This window comes from Nycticebus coucang, chromosome 22 (genome assembly GCF_027406575.1).
Source record: "Nycticebus coucang isolate mNycCou1 chromosome 22, mNycCou1.pri, whole genome shotgun sequence".
Classification (NCBI taxonomy): Eukaryota; Metazoa; Chordata; class Mammalia; order Primates; family Lorisidae; genus Nycticebus; species Nycticebus coucang.
Window position 1 is genome coordinate 47,636,573 of NC_069801.1, and position 20,850 is coordinate 47,657,422.

Consider the following 20,850-nt stretch of genomic DNA (forward strand, 5'->3'; position numbering starts at 1 on the left):
TTCTCCCAGCACCATTTCTTAAACAGGGAATCTTTTCCCCAATGTATGTTTTTGTTAGGCTTGTCAAAGATCAAATGACAATATGTACTTTCTTAGATTCATCTCTAGGTTCTCTAATCTGTTCCATATATCTACATCTCTATTTTTGTACCAGTACCATGCTGTTTTGGTAACTATGGATCTATAGTATAATCTGAAGTCTGGTAACATTATGCCTCCTGATTTATTTTTATTTCTAAGCAATGTATTGGCTATTCAAGTGTTTTTCTGATTCTGTATAAATAAAAGTACTATTTTTTCAAGCTATTTAAAGTATGACATTGGTGCTTTGATAGGGAGACAGGTGGGGAGGGAGAAGGACAAATGGAGCGAGGGTAATTTGGCGAGATCTCACCTAATGTACATAATACAAGGATACATTTTAAAACAACTTAAGAGTATATTATAAATGTTGTACCACAGATGGGCATGGTGGCTCGTGCCTGTAATCCTAGCACTCTGGGAGACTAAGGTGGGTGGATTGCCTGAGCTCACAGGTTAGAGACCAGCCTGAGCAAGAGCAAGACCTCGCCTCTAAAAATAGCCAGGCGTTGTGGCAGGTGCCTGTAGTCCCAGCTACTCAGGAGGCTGAGGCAAGAGAACTGCTTCAGCCCAAGAGTTTCAGGTTGCTGTGAGCTGTGACACTACAGCACTCTACCGAGGGCAACATACTGAAACTCTATCTCGAAAATAATTAATTAATTAATTAAGATATGATGTTATCTGAAAAGCAACATTTTAAATTAGACAATCAATTAACACAATAAGAAATGGAAATAACTGCAGAGAATGAAAACTCAGACAGTAAAGGATTATCTACAAGTTATTAAGGTAAAAAGAAAAACCCAAATATAGGGCATAAAATTTTTAAGGCAATCCATCAAAAGTATGGCCTGAATAAATTACTGATTCTAAAACTTCACTTTGACTATTAGTTTCTGTTTCCTTTCCATCAACTTTCATACCAGTTGCTAAGCAGTATCTGGCTAAGTCCTGGACTATACTTCCTGACTAAGGAGGAATGCTGGATCATTACATTTCCAGACTAAGTAAGACTTTTGGACTCTTTTTACACTTCCTGACTGACCAGGAATGCAAGGATCTCATTATACTTTCTAACTTACTTGGAATTCTGGAATTCATTTCTATTAACCAACCAAAAATCTAAGACTCATTATAACTAAGTACATTTAATTTCATTAACCTAAGTAGAAGTGCTGGATCCACATACACTGACTAACCACACTAAGCCTGATTATACTCACTAACTAGAAGTACCAACTCTTTCACATTGACTGAATAGAACCTATACTTTCATTCTGATGTACTATCATTCCAGATTTTGAGTTCCCCGATCGATGCAGCCCAAATGGTGAAAGGCAGGCAGGTAAAGGAAAAGAGCTGAGGGTCTGGGTAATGTTTTCTTTGGAACAATGAGTTCTTCCATCATTTCTTCACTGATGTGTTATAATAGCTTGCCATTTGAGGTCTACTTTAAGAGAACACTACTTTGTAATCCAAACCAATTTAATTTTAGATCCTTCTTCAACATGTATTTTAATATTATATGCATTAATGACAAAAATCCTTTCTGGACCAAAAGTCACCAAACTAAACCATTCTTGCCACACACAAAATTCTTGTCTCCAAAGGCCTATGAAATCAGACCCCTACCTCTGCTCTGCAAGCACACACCTTGACTCACTAAACTCTAGCCACAATATCTTTTTAGCTCCTCCTCAAATATGTTTGCTCTCTCGGGGCATTCGCATCTGCTCTTCCCTCTGTCTTCACAAGGCTTTTTCCTTAGATCTTCATATGACTGGCTCCTCATTCTCAGTTCAACTACAGACTCTGACTATGAAGTTTATGAACTTAAAAACCATGCACTTACATTAGCAGTGCTGTACAAACAGCTTGATAAGGTTTCTATCTCAGTGTCTCACAGCCGTGCTCATGTGGACAAGAGGTGCTGTGCTCAGTGGAGTTCCTTATTGTTGTTACATGTTTTTGTGAGCCATTGTGAGAATATCGGAACGTAAATTAGAACAACAAACAGTTGTTCACTGTTTCAACACTCTTTCTTGTTAAACTTGGTAAGAGTGGAAGTGAAATCAGGCACGTGTTAGTTCAAGTTTATGGAGATAATGCCATGAAGAAAACATCAGTGTACAAACAGTTAAACATTTTTCTGAGAAGACAGTAAGAGTCACTGATGAAGAGAGGTCAGGGAAGCCAGTAAAGAGCAGAATTGACAAGAACATTGCAAAAATTCATCTAAATTGTGTGCCAAAATCATAGGCTGACTGTGAGAAGCATAGCAGACCAAGTAAACATCGATAAAGAAACAAATCACCAGGCATGGTGGCTCCCATACACTCAAGGTAGGAAGATCACTTGATCTCAGGAGTTTGAGACCAGCCTGAGCTAAAGAGAAACCCCTGTCTCTACTGTAAATAGAAAAATGAGCCAGGCATTCTGACAGGCACCTATAGTCCAAGCTACTCAGGAAGCTGAGGCAAGATATAAGCTAGGTTGACGCCACAGCATTCTAGCCTGGGCAACAGAGTAAGATTCAGTCCCAAAAAAGACAGAGAGAAAGAGAAATAATGCAGAAAATCTTAACTGAAATCTTAGCATGAGAAAGATGTGTACAAAAACAGTGCCCAAGGAGCTCACCTGTGAACAAAAGCAAAGGAAACTTGCAATTTGCTAAGACTTTTTGGAAAGCCAAGATGATGTTCTGGGCTGTGGTGAAATGTGTTATCATTGAGGGTGAAACATAGGTGTACCCTGAAACAATGCCTCAAAGTGCACAATGGAAGTCAGCCAATTCTCCACGACCAAAAAATTTTCATCAGATGTTGCTAACCAATTATCAGAGGAATTATCCATTATGAATTTGTACCAACTGGACAGTTAACTATTTGGAAGTGCTGAAAAGGCCACATGAAAAAGAAGAAAACAACCTGAACTTTTTGCCAACAACTTGTGGCCCTTTCATCATGACAATGCACCAGCTCACACAGCACTGTCTGTGAGGGAGTCTTTAAACCAATCAACAAATAATAGTATTGAAACACCCTCACTACTCACCTGATCTGGCGTCCAGTGACTTTTTTCTTTACCTGAAGATAAAGAAAATATTGAAAGGAAGACATTTTGATGACATTCAGGACATCAAGGCTAATACAACAACAGCTCTGATGGCCATTCCAGAAAAAGAGTTCCAAAATTGCTTTGAAGGATGGACCAAGCGCTGGTATTGATGCATATCTTCCCAAAGGGAGTACTCAGAAGGTGACCATAGCGATATTCAACAATGAGGTATGTAGCACTTTTTCTAAGATGAGTTCACTAATTTCTCAGACCTCATAAAAAGCTACCTCATAAAATAACCTCACCTGACTCCACATTCTAAAATAAAATAACCCTCTTTATACCTTTAGTTACTCTATTCCATTATCCTGTTTGGCTTTCTTCATGGTATGTACCATTTCCTAAAATTAAACTGTATATATATTTTTTTGAGACAGAGTCTTACTATGTCATCATCGGTAGAGTGAAGTCACAGCTCACAGCAACCTCAAACTCTTGGACTTAAGTGATTCTCTTGCCTCAGCCTCCCAAGTAGCTGGGACTACAGGCGCCCACCACAACGCCCGGCTATTTTTTTGTTGTAGTTGTCATTGTTGTTTAGGATGCCCGGACCAGGTTCTAACCCACTAGCCCCGGTTTATGCGGCCGGTGCCCTAACCACTAAGCTACAGGTGACGACCCTATTCTGTATATTTATAAATATACTTGGAGTCTAGATCCCATCAACCCAAGCACATTGGTTCCAATAAGACTATGGACTTTCAGTTCGGCCCAAGAGTTTGAAGTTGCTCTGAGCTGTAACGCCACCACAATCTACCAAGGGTAACATAGTGAGACTCTGTCTCAATTTAAGAAGAAAAAAAAAAAGACTATGGACTTTGTCTTGTTCACTGTTACTTCCCCTATGCCTAGAAAAATGCTAGCACACAGTAGGGACTCTATATAAAATTAATATTTGAACTAATTAATCAATAAGGGAATGAGATAAAATTTGTTTTTGTAATTACTAGCTTTGTAAGACATGTCAAGTCGTGGCGCCGGTAGCTCAGTGGGTCGGGCACATGCCACATACACCAAGGCTGGTGGGTTTGACCCTGGCCTGGACCTTCTAAACAACAATGACAACTGCAACCAAAAAGCCAGGCTTTTTGTCACAGGCGCCTGTAGTCTCAGCTACTTGGGAGGCTGAGGCAAGAGAATTGCTTAAGCCCAAGAGTTGGAGGTTGCTGTAAGCTGTGACACTACGGTACTCTACTGAGGGCAACATAGTGAGACTCTGTCTCAAAAAAAGAAAAAAAAAGACATGTCAAGTGATAAGAATAAAGATGCTATCAGTGTTAATTATCTTTGTTTAAAACCAAAACCTATATTTGCTACTTGAACATACTACTAATGATTATAATTGATTTCTGTTTTAATATTGAGGGCTATGTGTCACATGTGATAGGAAGGTTTGTCTTTGGTTTCCCATCTAATTTTTTTTTCTTTTATTGTATATAGATATACAATAGTTACACATATTTATGGAATGCATGTAATATTTTGATACAGGAACATTTCAAATCTTCTCTTCTAGCTATTTTGAAATATAGAATAATTATTGTTAACTACAATTACTCTATTGTGCTACTGAATATTAAAAGTTATTCTTCTATATAAATGTATTTTTGTACCCATTAACCAACCTCTCTCCATTCCCTCACTCCCCATTCCCCTTCCCAGCCTCTGATAACCACCATTCTATTCACTACCTCCATGAGATCAATGGTTTCACTCCCAAAAATAAGTGAGAATGTGTCATGTTTGTCTTTCTGTGCCTGGCTTATTTCACTTCACCTCTAGTTCCATTCATGTTGTTATAAATGACAGGATTTCATTCTTTTTATGGCTAAAGAACAATACATTGTGTATACATATCACATTTTCTTTATCCATTCACCCACTAATAGACAGTTAGGTTGATTACATAACTTGCTTACTGTGAACAGTGATACAATAAATGTGGGAGTCTGTATCTCTTTAATACACCGATTTCCTATCTTTCGGATATATACCCAGCAATGGGATTGCTGGATCATATGGTAGCTTTACTTTCAGTTTTTTGAGGAATCTCCATGATGTTTTCCATGTACTAATATACATTTACAACAATAATGTATAAATGTTCCCCTTTCTCTGCATCTTTGTCATCATTTGTTATTTTTTGTCCTTTTAATAATAGCCATTTTAACTAGGGAAAGACGATATGTCATTGTAGTTTTGATTTACATTTCCCTGATTAGTGATATTCAACTTTCATATACCTATTGACCATTTGTATGTCTTTTTCTGAGAAATGCCCATTTAATTTGTCCCCCCACCCCTTTTTTGAGACAGAGTCTCACTTTGTGGTAGAATGCGGTGGCATCACAGCTCACAGTAACCTCAAACTCTTTTTTTTTTTTTGAAAGAATCACTGTTATAATAACTTTATCTTGCATTTTACAGAAGTCCATGAACGAGTTTAAAAAAGCACCTCACCACCTATCACATTTCTCTGACAGGTGTTAAAGTAGGCAATGAGTATGTCTGAGCATCGGCATCTCGCAAGGATTTCAGACCAATCAGCCACTCACCAAAGAACTTGGCAGCTTTTTTATCTTGTTTTTAATACAATGGTAAATCCACTCTGATAGCAAACGGTCCAGCCAAATCTCCACATCACACTTTGCAAAACTGGTTGTGATTAGCAAATTAGTTAGCTTTGGCACGGAGCTGTGCTCGCTTGCCCGTGACAGCCTGGAAGCCAATTTTGATACTGGTGACAGAGCATCGAGAATGACAAGTTTCGCACTGTAAGAAATAAAGTCGGGTATCCTTCTGCAGGATTATGTCTGGTAATCGGCATGTGTGACAAGTGACATACTCCTTGATATATCTTTTCAAGACATTTTCTATCTGTTTCTGTTGGAATCTTCCTTTGATTACAAGCTGATTATTACCATCTATAGAGCCACTTGTACCCAATTCAGCCAATAAAAATGCAAGATGTTTTGGCTGACAATGTAATAGTTTACAGGTATCTGTGAAGTTAACAAAAGTTTTCTTAGTTCCTACTCAGACGACCTGTGGAGGTTTCCTGACGAATTTCCTTTTCTCTCCAGCAACCGTATCTGGATTCTTTTCCCTCATGATGTTGAACACTCGATTCAATAACTCTTCATATGTATAGTCTCTTTCTGAGCCTGCCCAAGCAGGGCCCATCTGCTTACTGAATGAGATATCATCATCTTTTTTGCTGTCTTCATCTTTCTCTAGTATTTCATTCTCATCTGGGAACTTAACATTCTTCTTTTTCTTCTTTTTATTGCCAAGCATAATGTCAAGGTCATCCTCTGGTTCAGCTGGTTCCTGAACATCACTTTCAATCTTAAGATCCTTTACACCTTCTTCAGCTTCATCAATATCAAATATCTTTTTTGTTTTTTTCTTCTTTTTCTTTTGATTAAAGAAGTTCAAGTCATCTAGATCATCAGAAGCATTTTTTTCCTACTGTCCTCTTCATCGGGCTTCTGTGTCTTTGTCCTCCACTTCTTTTGTTTCTGAGGGCTGGGTTTCTTCTGTTTGGGCATCTCCTTCCTCATCTAACATAAAGGGCTTCTTCTTCTTCTTTTTCTTCTTGCTCATAGTAGGATCAAAAATCATTTTATAAAACTTCTGTGAGAATCAAGAGACTGGAATCCTCTTCAGAATAAATTCCAAATTCCTTAACATGGGTTGTCACAGGCCTCCAATGAGTTATCCATTACCTAATTTTCAGCTCTTCGCTCCTTTAGTCTAACCAAACTGGAGGGTATTTCACTTTCTGTGAGCACATTTACTTGCTTCTCCACCATTTCTCTGCCATGTGATCAAGACTTTCCGACCTCATCCCCAGACATGGCTGCGGTTCGAGTGGGCTCGGCACAGACGAGAACTCGGACAGGTCAGCCCCAAGCCGTGGCAGCAGCACGGATCCTGCCGATACCTCTCCCACCCGTAACCTCAAACTCTTGGGCTCAATGATCCTCTTCCCTCAGCTTCCCGAGCAGCCGGAACTATAGGGACCCACCACAGACCATTTGCCCATTCTTAAATTGGATTATTTGGTTTATTACTATTGGGTTCCTTATATACTATTATTATTAATCCTTTGTTGATGAATAATTTGCAAATATTTTCTCCCACCCTACAGGTTGTCAATCACAACTGATTTTTAAGACACTGAGAGACAAACATGGCTACAGTGAGGAATGTATATCCATAGCAGATATTCAAAAGCAACAAATCTAAACCTAATTCCATAAATTCTAATATACTGCTTGAGGTACATAGCAAAATATAATTGAACAGAATTGGCTTAAGTGTTAAAATGGTCATTTCTAGCATAGTGGAGTCTGAATCTAGAGGCACAAGACCTGGGCTTCAAGCTTTGGTACCACAACATGCCAATTTATTGACGTAACCAAGATATCTAGTTAAGAAAAGTGGATATAAAGGATCTGAAAGACATCAAACATAGGAGGATCAATGAATTATAGATCCTAGGGTGGCTGGAAGATTTTCCAAGTCAGGTTAAAAAAGGGTATGTGATAGAGAGGAAATTAGGATACCTGAAAATAATTATATTACAAAGGAGGTAGCAATATTAATGATGACGAAGTTATGGTAAAGGGTATAACAGAAGGTGTCTGAGGCAAAATAAATATTTGACAGGCTGGGAGAAGGAAAACATATGAAGTACCAAGGAACAGCATTCCAAATGAAGGTTGCAGTAAGAGAAAAGGTACAGACACGTAAAATTTGGTAGGCCATCCAGCCAGCTTAACAGTGTCTTCTTACTATCTGTCATCCAGTATCTCCATTTGTCTCGGTTATTAATTTACTGACTCTCAGCTCCAAAAACACCTTTGAATCATGTTCTGTGATTTAAGAGGAAAATAAGAATCTCTTTACATATCTCTCTCCTTTACAGTGAGGATGATATTGTTTTCTCAGCACTGGAAGGACAGTGCAGAAAGCTTTGCTGTAGTTTCGGGCTACCACATGGCAGCGGGCACTCCATGTGCGAGGACCTCTAGTGTCCTTAGTCACAGGCCCAAAGCACGGCACTTTAGCAACCTTAGAGTCTCGAGCTAATGATACTCTTTTCCATAGCCTTGTCAACATGGAAACCAGTATCCAAAGGCCTCTTGCCCACCCACCAACACTCTGCCTCCCTCTGCAAGACCTTGTGCACATCCTGCCAGTAATCAGAGAGCTCATATCACACTGCTACTCCTTCTGCAAATGCCCACTCCACACATGCAATGTGTTTTGCCCAGAAAAGCCCCCACACACTGCACATTCACACTACTGCTCACCCACTGACAACAAAGCAGCACTGGCCTGGCCAAACCAGCGCATATCTTTACCATTCTGTAGGCTAAACTACACCTTCTCCAACAAGGTGTGAATCTCTTCTAAGTTTGTCCTTCCTTGGTTCTCTCCCTTAGTCCTAGGGTACTATACAGAATTTTCTTATATCTTATACTTATTTCCTTATAATAGCTACTAATTCCTTATTGTAACTGTATGGTCTACCTCCTGACTGGCCCCAGAATGTTAAATCATCCAAAACAGTACTAAACAACAAGAGGATAATTAAACTGAACAAAAAACCCATCCTCATCATGACTTGAAGAAAGAGAATGCTGAACCTTCAAAATATCTGTGAATAAAAAGAAAAAAATTATCAACTCCCAGCATATCTTTCTCTTATGCTCCTGGCCCCATCCTCAATTCTATAAAGACAGATCCAGAAAAACTAAGGGGGAGACAGAAAAGGGAAAGTAGAGAAGGAGATTAAGGTTGCTCTAAAATTACTGAGATCCTAAGTATAACCTATCTAAAGACATTAACAAGGTATCCTGTGCAGATCAAAGATTATAAAAAAGGGACTTCAAAAAAGCACAATTCAAAGGGGCAGACATGATTTAAAGAAACACATAAATAAGAACCACAGCTTTCTGCAGAAAGAAAAAAAAGTTTAAAAATAAAGGGAGAAGAAGCCCCTCTGACAATCAGTGGTAAAGAGGAAAAGTAGTAAAATAAGAAAAGCTAGGTTCTTTCTTGTAAAACAAAAAAAGAAGCATAAAATTTAGTACTCATTATTCCTTACCCCCATGCACCAAAACAATAACCAGAACAAGAAAACCCCCAAACAAACAAAAACAACAAAAAAAACTGGAAAAGTATCTGAACTTTGCTAAACTGACAGAAGAGAGTAAAGTAAAAATCGTGTAAATCACACTATTATCATAAAAATGAACATGCTAATAGAAACACACCATATAAAAAAATCTATAAGAGCTATTGCAAAAAAAAAATAATAATAAGATTTATTAAGTCCCATTTGTTTATTTTTGCTGCTGTTGCAATTGCCACTAAAGTCTTCTTCATAAAATCTTTCCCCAGGCCAATACCTTCAAGTGTTTTCCCCCCACTTAATTCGAGGATTTTTATTGTTTCATGCCTTAGATTTAGATTTTCAACCCATCTTTAACAGATTTTAGTCAGTGGTGAAATGTGCAGGTCCAGTTTCAGCCTCTTACATGTGGTTATCCAGTTCTCCAAATGGGACTTAATTAAACCGAATAGCTTCTGTACAGCTAAGGAGACAACAAACAAAGCAAATAGACAATCATCAGAATGGGAAAAGATATTTGCATACTATGAATCGGACAAAGATTGATAACTCGGATCTATAGAGAACTCAAATTCATCAACAAAAAAAAAGAGCCAACAATCCCTTATATCAATGGGCAAGAGAGATGAACAGAACCTTCTCCACAGAAGACAGATGAATGGCTAACAAACATATGAAAAAATGCTCATTGCCCTAATCATCAGAGAAATACAAATCAAAACCACCCTGAGATATCACCTAACCCCAGTGAGAATGGCTCACATGACAATACCTCAAAGCTGCAGATGCTGGCGTGGATGTGGAAAGAAGGCAACACTTTTACCTTACTGGTGGGACTGTAAACTAATACAACCTTTTTGAAAGGAAGTATGGAGAATACTCAAAGAACTCAAACTAGACCTCTTATTTGATCCTGCAATCCCATTACTGGGCATCTATCCAGAAGGAAAAAAAATCCTGTTTATTGCAGCTCAATTTACAATAGCCAAAATGCGGAAACCACCTAAATACCTATCAATCCAGAAATGAATTAACAAGCTGTGGTATATGTATATCATAGAATATTATTATTCTAATAAAAGATGGAGACTACTTTTTTATACTAACTTGGATGGACATGGAACACATTCTTCTTAGTAAAGCATCACAAGAATGGAGAAGCAAGAATCCAATGTACTCAATTTTGATATGAGGACAAATGATGACCTAGTACACGGTGGAAGGTGGGTGTAGGGGAATGGGGCGAGGGGGGTGTCACGATATATGGCACACCTCTTGGGTGAGGAACACATTTAAAAAGGGGACTTTGCCTGAAAAATGCAATTAGTGCAACCTGGTTCTTTGTACCCTCAATGAATCCCCAACAATAAGTATGTATGTATGTATGTATGTATATATATATATATGTATATAACAAAATTACTTACATATCTACAAAGAAAAATTCCCTCCCAAAAATAATCATGAAGAAGAAAAAAAACTATAAATCAATACTCAGAACTTAAATGTATTTAAATAAGCACTTAAGGACATGAAAAATCACACTGAATCAGAAATGCAAAAATAACAGCAATAGCAACAACCATAACAAAAAAATAGGGAGAAATGAAATAAACTCGATGGTACTCAGGAAAAAGAAGATGACAATATTATGTCAGAAATGAAGAATAAACCACAAAATCCTGAAGGGAAAAACAGTTGTCAACAAAAATTTAATGAGGGATCTCAAAGGGATAGAGCACTGGCCCAATATGCCAGAGGTGGCGGGTTCAAACCCAGCCCCGGCCAAAAACTGCAAAAAAAAAAAAAAAACCACCACATTTTAGGGCGGCGCCTGTGGCTCAGAGGGGTAGACCGCCGGTCCCATATGCCGGAGGTGGCGGGTTCAAACCCAGCCCCAGCCAAAAACTGCACAAAAAAATTAAAAAATTGAAAAAAAAAAATTTAATGAGGGACATTGAAGAATGGAAGAAAAACAACTAAGTTAATCAAACAATATAATGAAAAAAATTAAAAGGACCGGAGAGAAAGTAGTAGAAATGGAACAGGGACAAAGAAGTAAAATATTCATAGTGTTAAGTCTCTAAAAATAAGAACAAAGCAATGGAACAAAACTCAAATTTGAAGCCATAATCCTAGAAAAATTTCCATAAATACAAAAAAATATGTATCTATACTGGATCCCTGGGGAAAACTGATCCAGAATGATCACCTCTTTTTATTTCTCTTAATAATTTTTTTTATTAAACCATAACTATGTGCATTAATGCATTTATGGGGTACAGTATGATTTTATATATAATTTGGAATGCTTACATCAAACTGGTTAACATATCCTTTACTTCACTTACTTAACTATTGTTTTAAGAATTTATATTCTACTCTTAACAGACTTGACATGTATCCTAGTAATCATTTTCTATTAATATGAGATATTCAATTAAATTTTAAAACCAATATATAAAACTAAGTATGAACCGAAGATTTTATATGCAAGCAAGTTGCTCTTCAAATATCAGGGTGACAGAAAAATAGTTTCTGACATAGAGGATGACCATAAAGTTCATGTTCAATTTAAAATAGTTACCATAAAAACTTAAGAGAATTCTGCACCAATGAGCCCTTCTTTACAAAATCTACTAGAAGACCTTCACTTCATCCAACCAATAACTTAAGAAAACTTCAGGAAAAGGACCACTAATGAGTATTTTTAAAACATACAAATAAATAACACTGAAACAAAGGTGGAATGCAAAGTAAAAGTCTAATAAATTTAAATGTTCTGACAAAGTATAGATAATGCAATTTTTAATGGGAGAAGGAAGAGGAAAATGGAATTAGCACACTAATTGCTGACAGGAAAAAGACAGAATAGTTAAAAGATAAACCACAAAGTAAAGTGTTAAAAAGAAAAGTAAGAGACTAAGACAATTTTAAAAAGTCCTAAGTACAAAAGTAACACAAGGACAGAAGTATAAGCCTTATTAAATACCAAGAAAAAAATCACTGTTAACAAAAACAAAGAAACTACATGTCACAGAAAGCACAGCAAATATAACACTCATAATTATAAAATACTGTGACACTGAGTTGAGACCAAAACACCAATCATATTAATTCCTATGAATGTATTTAACTATTAGAAGAAAAAATTTTCAATTTGGCTCATAAAGTAAGACACATATAAATAAGAGCTTGCTTAAGACAAAGTAATTCAAAATGACTACCAATAAAGGCACACACAAAGGGCTATCAGGCTAAGTGAAACACAAAGATAAATCACACACAAGGATCTGATAATAGATAAAGCCAAACTCAGGACCAAGGCTTAACACACAACCAAGGCTCACTTTTTAATGCAAAAGGAACTATAAACAATGAAGATTAATATTCATATGAATGTATAAGCACAAAAAATAACACAGCACCCAACTCTGAGAAGGAAAAACTATAGGAGATTTAAAGAGACACGGACAGAAATACACTAATCGCAGGATACCACTCTCAATACAAAGCAGATCAAGTGGACAAAATGTAAGAAAGGAGGAAGATCTTATGAGTATCAATAGTTATATCTTACTGGATATTTATCAAACTCTGGACCCACAAAAGCCAAGACAAATTCAGAAAAATCAATCATATGTTAAGGCACAAAGAAACATAATTACTACAAAGTAAAAATGTTACAAACATTCTCTGAATGAAACATAATGTGAACTACTATAAAGTTGAAAGAAAAGAAAGGAAGGAAGGGAGGGAAAACAAAAAGAATCTTGCATCTATAAATTTTAAAATTAAACATTTACTTGGGTAAGAAGAAATAAAAACTGAAATTCCAGAAGTTTTTAAAGATAATGATAATGGGTCATTTGGGAACTAGAAATCTCAGAAAAGAAAGAGGAAGGAGAGAAAGTGGGGGTGGGGGGTAGAGTGAGATGCTAATGTTATGGAGCAAACAAATGACCCAAAATCTAATCAGAAACAGGGTCCTGCAGAGAGAGATAAGATAAGAACGCTGGCATATAGGGCAAGAGGTCCGCTAAGGTGGGCAAATTGGTAGTGCCTAACAGTGTACTGGGAAGAGAAGGCAAAAGCAAATAGAGGAGGTTCCTCAAATTCTTGCAGGCTTTTCCTCCATGAACCCCACCAAAGACTCATAGAATAAATTGGGAGAGTTGTTATAAAGTCTCCGTTTGTGTGCACAACACTGGGAGTGGAGCAGCAGACACTGGGAGGGAAAAAAAGAACACCAGGACCCTACAACCTTCCTTACAACATAAAAGCCTTACCCTGAAAGGGGAAGGGCAACAAACATTGCCACATTTGGGGGCACTAGAGAGTATTCATGGCAGGAAAACATGCTTTCTCAGAATTATAACTGAAGGGAGAAAGAGTTTGAAAAGGCCACAAACCCTAGACCTAGAGATTCGATGCCTACAGAATACCGCAGTATTATTATCAGAATGACAGAGCAATGTCCTCCAGTCCCTATAGACAGGCTAGATGCAGCAAGCAATAAGCAACTTGCAAGAGACACTCTGAAGCATACAGCTCAAAGGATCAAAGGAAAAACCAAAAGCTGAAGGTAAAGCAAGCATTAGAAAAAATACATATTCAAACCATTCAATACCCTAAATACAAAGGTATCACTAGAGGAATTTCAAAGCTCTGTTGCACGGACCAAACCCATGAAAAAAACAAACCTCAAACCAATCCAATACAAAAGTAGATCAAATCAAAACTGCATGAAGAAAAACATGTCCATTTCCAGGCATAAAATCTATTTACCTTAGTCTACACTTGATAGTCAAATCCCACCCAAATAGGGTGGACCCACCTGAAAGAATCAACCCCCCCTACCCTCTCCCACCAGATGTCCCACCTAAAAAAGGTGAATGGGTCAACCCCCTACCGTACCCCATAAGATGTACCACCTGGAAAAGGTAAATGGGCCAACCCCCACCCTTACAACAGATGTCCAACCCAGGAAAGGGAATGTCCTGACCCCCACCTTCCTGACCTTTAAAACACCCCCTTCACCATTACCCATGTGTGGATTTCTTCCAGGCCCAGTTAGAAATCTTACCCCCCCCCCCATCACCCAGGTGGAATAAAGCCATTTTAATTGCACGAACCAGGCCTCCATTTTCCTTTTGTCTTACAACATAAAATAATCTTTCATCTTTGGCTCTGTCACCTTTCAATCTCTATGCTACATAAGATCTCCAGCTTTCAACAAAAAATTATAAAGCATACAAAAAAGGCATAAAAAGTGTATTTGCAAGCGACAAGTTAACAGAAATCAACTGAGGCAAGATACAGATATTAGAACAGAGATTTTTAAATGAGTATGATTAATATGTAAAGGCTTTACTAGAAAAATGGACAACATACATATATATAAGACTAGACTATATAAGACTACATATATATAAGGCTATATAAGACTATATAGGACAACATACTTACAGCAAGAAAGAGAAGCTAACTTGAAATAAACACAGTAACAACAGTGAAGAATGTCTTCAACAGGCTCACAAATAGAACTGACATAGTCAACTTGAAGACTATATATAATCAGTAAACTTGAAAATAGATCTATAAATATTAACAACTAAAACATATAGGGAAGAAACAAAACACACAATATTGTAGGAGAAAATCAAACTACATATTATATGCACAGCCAGCCCCTTAGAAGAAGAGAGGAAAAAAATAAAAACATAAACCAAAAATTTTCAAAACCAACTAGAGAGAGCAGGTGGTTGCACAACGTTGTGAATATACTAAATACCATAGAAGTATACACTTCAAAATGGTAAATTCTGTTATATAAATCTCAATTTTAAAAAAATATATTTCAAAACCACAAGTCCAAGAGCACCAAGCAACCCTAGAAAGCTTGAGAGACCAGCACTTTCACTCACACACACACACACACACACACACACACCTACAAATTGTAATAAACAAACACAAAGAGAAATCTTAAAGGCAGCCAGAGAGGGGGAAAAGATACATTGCATAGAGGAAAAAAAAATAAGACTAGCAACAGACTTCTCTCCAGAAACCAGGCTAGCTAGAAAAGAGTCATATATTTTAAGTATTGGAAATAAAAAACCCTGTTAATCCAGATTTCCATACCCAGTAAAACCATTTTTCAAAAATGAAAAGAATTTAAAACTTGCTCAAACCAAAAACTGTGATAATTTACTGCCAACAAATATACGCTACAAGAAAGGCTAATGGAAGTACTTCAAGAAGGAATATATGCCACGCAAAAACTTAACTTTACATGAAAAATTAAAAAAAACTAGAAATAAAACAAATAAAGGTAAAATAAACTTGCTCCCTACACTTACCTGCTTAAAAAGATAACTATTTGAACAAAAGTAGTAGCAGCATACTGTGTTTACAACATGTGTAAAAGTAAAATATATGAAAACAATACAAAAAATGGGAAGAATTGGAAATACAGTTCATCACATAAAGCAGTATATTGTTATTTAAATATAGTCTGACTAGGGCGGCGCCTGTGGCTCAAGGAGTAGGGCGCCAGTCCCATATGCCAGAGGTGGCGGGTTCAAACCTAGCCCCGGCCAAAAAAAAAAAAAAAAAAATATATATATATATATATATATATAGTCTGACTAATTAAAGATTATATGGTAAATTTTAGCAAATTACTAAAAATAATTTCACAAGGGGTATGATGTAAAGTCAACAGAGATAAAATTAGTTGGCAAAAATTTAATAAGGAACAGGGTATCTACACAGTCTCAAAATATTTCCTCACAATATATTTACTGATTTTTTTTTGTTTGTTTGTTTGTTTGTTTGTTTTGAGACTCACTCTGTCCCCCTGAGCAGAGTACCCAGAGTACCATGATGTCATAGCTCACAGCTCAAACTCCTGGGCTTAAGCGATCCTCTTTCCTCAGCCTCCTGAAAAGCTGGGACTACAGGAGCCTTCTACTATGCCTGGCTAATTTTCCTATTTTTAGTAGGGACAGAGTCTCATTCTTGTTCAAGTTGGCCTTGAACTCTTGAGCTAAAGCAACCCATCCACCTCAGCCTCCCAGATTACAGATGTGACCCACCACGCCCAGACTATATTTACTAATTTCAAAAGGGAATATTATAACTTTTCAATGGAAAAAACCAGGAGACATCACGCCAAGTATCAAAGTTATTAATAGTAAAAAGGCATACTGACATCATGCTCCTCCTGTTATATTGAAAAAGGCACAAAATCTTATCTGTGATGGTCTTTCTAACAATAAATAAACCCAGTCTCTCATGAGAAAACATCAGATGAACCCAAACTGAGGAAAATTCTACAAAATACCTAATCAGTAATCCCTCAAACTGTTAAGGTTATGAAACAAGGAATCTTTGAAGAAGTATTAAGAGAGTGGAAGATACTATGAAGACATAAAAACTAAATGCACTGTAAATCTTAGAGTGGATCTTAATCCAGAAAAAGTTCATTAGTACAAAATCTAGCAATAATCACATAAGGTCTGTAGTTTACTTAAGAGTACTGTATATATAGTACAACCGTACTATTATATTGTTATAGTATTGTACTAAAATTAGCAGTTACTGCATACCACTATATAGTGATTATGTAAGATGTTAACATTAGGGAAAGTTTGATGAAGAATACTGAGAACTCCCTACTATTTTGTAACTCTTCTTAGATACTTAACATTTCTAGATATTCTAATGTTCTAACAACATCATCAGTAATTCACATTTTTAAAAATACTTATCCTCTCTGCAGTAAATCAATTACTAAGAAAAAAATAAGATCACAAAATTTAAGTCTAGAATTTGTAGAGTGCTATTGAACCAGCCATGTTTCTAAAATAGATTCCTGATTATACTGGCCTCTCTAGAACAGTACCTCAATTTTGGCATTAAGAAAAATATTATAAACCTGTTTATAAAAAAAAATCTAAATGCCAATTGAGAGATCAAAGACCGAAAATAAAAATTATTCCGAGACACAAAACAAAAGGAAAATGGAATCCAGGTTCTGTGTGGGCAACAGTGGCCTTTATCTCCACCCTGGTGGGGGTGAGCTAAGTTCAAGAAAAAAGTCAGCACATGAGTAATAGTGGATGGGGGTTTTAAAGATCAGAAGGGTGGAGGGTTGGCACATCTACTTTCTGGGGTGGGGACATTCATGGGAAGGGTGGAGGGTTGGCACATCCACCTTTCCAGGGTAGGGCATCCCTTGGAAGGGTGGGGGCTGATCCATTTGGGTAGGGTTCCTACATTTGACTCTATTACCAATGTGTTGGTAACAATGTGGCATTACGTAAGAGCCACTCAAGTGCCTTTAAGACATCTTTTACATAGTTCCTAGCTAAGGTTAATTGAAAGTGTAATGTAATGCATTTCTCTACCTGTACCTTTGAATCAAAGTATATGTTTATCAATGAAGTCCTTTCTTATACACCTTAGGTGGAAATCATTTATATCCTTTCAACAATTATTACACATTCTCTTTAAACACAGAATCACACATGCACCTGTGTGCACTGGGATGAAGAGCCAAAGAGGTAGCAAAGGCTAAATATAAAAAAAGTAGTACCCCCCCCCCAAAAAAAAGGCAGTACCACAACAAAGGTAGATAGTTTCAGAGACCAGGTATCCCCACAAAACAAAGAGGCTGTTAGGGAACAAAAAGGGTAAGACTTTAAGGTGAGCCTTAAAGGAAGGATAAAATTTGGACAGTCAGTAAGAAATAAGGGAAACGTCCATGGGACAGCTGTAATAGTAAAGCCTTAGAGGCAGGAATACATATAGCATGTTTGAGATTATAGGCTATTTTACATGGATTATGAAGTTAAGACATACTCCAGGAGCTACAGAAAATCATTCATGATGAAGAAGCAGGGTTAAATGGTAGAGGGCTTTCATTATAAAGCTGAGGAGGAAAGCCCAAATTCAGTAACAGAAATTCAAAGAACAACTCTATCATTCAGTTCCCTGTAACCTTAAGTGGATGTAGACAAAGAACAGCTAATGTTACACTATCTTGGAATCTGAAGAACTCTTAAGACTGTGGTTGCTATTATTTACCAAGGAGAGAGATTTTAAGCTTAGGTTTTTCTTTTGTGGTTAAGCTATAGAGCAAGTACATGTTTGAGAGAAATTGAATACATGCACAAGAGATAAAGCAGTATTTAAATGAGAATATCAGAAATATAAAAAATAACTAAAACACCAAATTAAATGCAAACCAAATAAAATCCAAAAATAGGAAAAAAAAATAAAATCCAAAACATGAAAAAAAAATGAGAACCTGGGCAGTTTTAAGTAGGAAATATAAACTATGTATATGAAGATTTTAACATTTTACCAAAAATAAAGAAGTATAACAAAAATTTCTAAGAAATCATATTACCATTAAGTAGCATTTTTTTTAAACTGGCAGTATAAAGAATAACAAACAAGAATTTTTAACTGCCGTATTATCTAACTTTGCCAAGCACACACTGATTTATGTCAGCTGATCCTTGAAACTAGCAGGAGGAATTGCCAAGTCATCACATTGACAGGTGTGCTAAACCACTAACTTTGTATTACTGAAAGTAGTTTAAACAAAACATCATTGCAGCAAAGTTAGTGGTTAAAAAAGTTTGTTAAAACAAATTTAGTATCATAGAAAGGCAACTTGTCAAAAATAAACTCATTTTTAAAATCTAACTCTGGAGATGCAGTGGCTCACATCTGTTACCCACTTTAGGAAACAAAGGAGGGACTTGAGGCCCAGGAGTCTGAGGTTGCAATGAGATATGATGTGCACCCTTAGCCCAAGGACAGAGCAAGTCACTATCACAAAAAACAAACAAAGAAAAGAGATTTAACTAACTTATACCTTAGAAAGCTTTAAAAGAAAAATCAAGCACACAGTACATTTGACTGATATGAACAATTTTAAAAACAATTTAAATTCAGATAAGTGTATTAGAAATCAAAAAACAGTACACGTTTCCAAATTGTACCGAACAGTGGACACTATCATTTCCAGCTAAGTATGAACGAACAGGTTACATTTTTATCAGGTCTAGGAAAGCCTCTGAACTGTTATCTACCATCAGTTGGGTTTTTTTTGTTTTTTGAGACAGAGTCTCACTATGTCGCCCTCGGTAAAGTACTGTGGCATCACAGCTCACAGCAACTTCTAACTCTTGGGCTTAAGTGATTCTCTTGCCTCAGCCTCCCAAGTAGCTGGGACTACAGGCGCCGGCCACAATATCCAGCTATTTTGTTGTTGTTGTTGTTGTTGTTGTAGTTGTCATTGTTTGGCAGAGTAAGTTCAAATGCGCCAGCTCTGGTGCATGTGGTTGGAGCCCTAGCCACTGAGCTACAGGCACTGAGCCTACCATCAGTTATATAGCAGAAGAGAGGTTTAGTTCATGCAATAAAGTAATTCTAGAACTATATTATATTTAAAGGGAAAGTGATACACGTAGAGCAAAATCCAACAAAAACAAGCAGACAGTCAAGTTGCAGTCAGGAAAAAGTGTAAACTCAAATGGTGTCAATTTGATTATGTAAACCAATGTGAGTTTAGTAAACTGTAAATTTCATGTTTGTGCAATCTAAGGTTTTCCTTTGAAAAGTAGAAAACAATGCTTTCATACCCATTTAACTGCCCTTTACATAGTCCTCTTTTACGGCCCTAAATTTTCTCCTGAGAAGCCAAACTGATAAAATCTTTCAGACTATATAGGGTTATATAATAAGCTTTTCTTACAAAAGGATAGCACAACCAAAAATAAACAACAAAGAAAAAGAGATTTTCGTAACATGCTTAGAAAAAAAATTGTAAAGGAAAGATCTGTGAAAAATATTTCTCAAAACAGCTGTTAATAGGTAGAGACCATCTAAATTTTACTAGTGACATACTGACACCAGCCCTAACCTATTTCTTTCTGGTTATAAGTTTCTGGTTATCCTGCCCTTCTTCCTGAAGCCGTATGTTTGCCAGATAAGAAAAAGTAACATTGGTAAGAGTCAGAAGTCTTAACAGCAAAAACTTCCAAGTATCCAGATGATAAAGAAATAGACCTAAAAATAATTTTGATAATAAAATCAGTCAAGCATTCATTAAGTGAAATGTGCCAAAGACAAAATTTGTAAGAGGCACAATTCTCTTCCTCAAGAATCTTAGAATCTACTTGAAAACATACACATATTTAAAGTAAAGCACCACTATATGACAAGAGCAAAAGCTCTTTCACTTGTGACAATGAGAAATTACTTTTGAGTGGTAGGAAGCAAAAAAAAAAAATAGTTCCGAGAAGAACAACATACTGAGTAGGGAAAATGTGATAAATAATCTTAAACTGTGGTTTTAAAGTTATGAAAGGGCTAGGCGAGGTGGCTCATGCCTGTAATCCTAGCACTCTGGGAAGCCCAAGCGGGTAGATTGCCTGAGCTCATAGGTTCAAGACCAACCTGAGCCAGAGCAAGATCTCATCTCTAAA

At 36.8% G+C, this 20,850-nt stretch overlaps 1 protein-coding gene and 1 pseudogene across 3 annotated transcripts in view; both read right to left on the reverse strand.

Annotated features, from left to right (window-relative positions):
* The window catches only part of FAF1 (Fas associated factor 1), a 498,736-nt gene that overhangs the window by 421,750 nt on the left and 56,136 nt on the right, over positions 1-20,850 (reverse strand). Inside the window, exon 3 of one of the 3 annotated variants that reach the window (XM_053575768.1) lies at positions 3,136-3,167. The exons of the other annotated variants lie outside the window; for them this stretch is intronic. The gene's annotated coding sequence lies outside the window, so the exon portion shown is untranslated. The remainder of the gene's footprint in view (positions 1-3,135; positions 3,168-20,850) is intronic. 3 annotated transcript variants of the gene reach the window in all.
* On the reverse strand, positions 5,872-6,822 carry LOC128574831 (eukaryotic translation initiation factor 2 subunit 2-like; annotated as a pseudogene).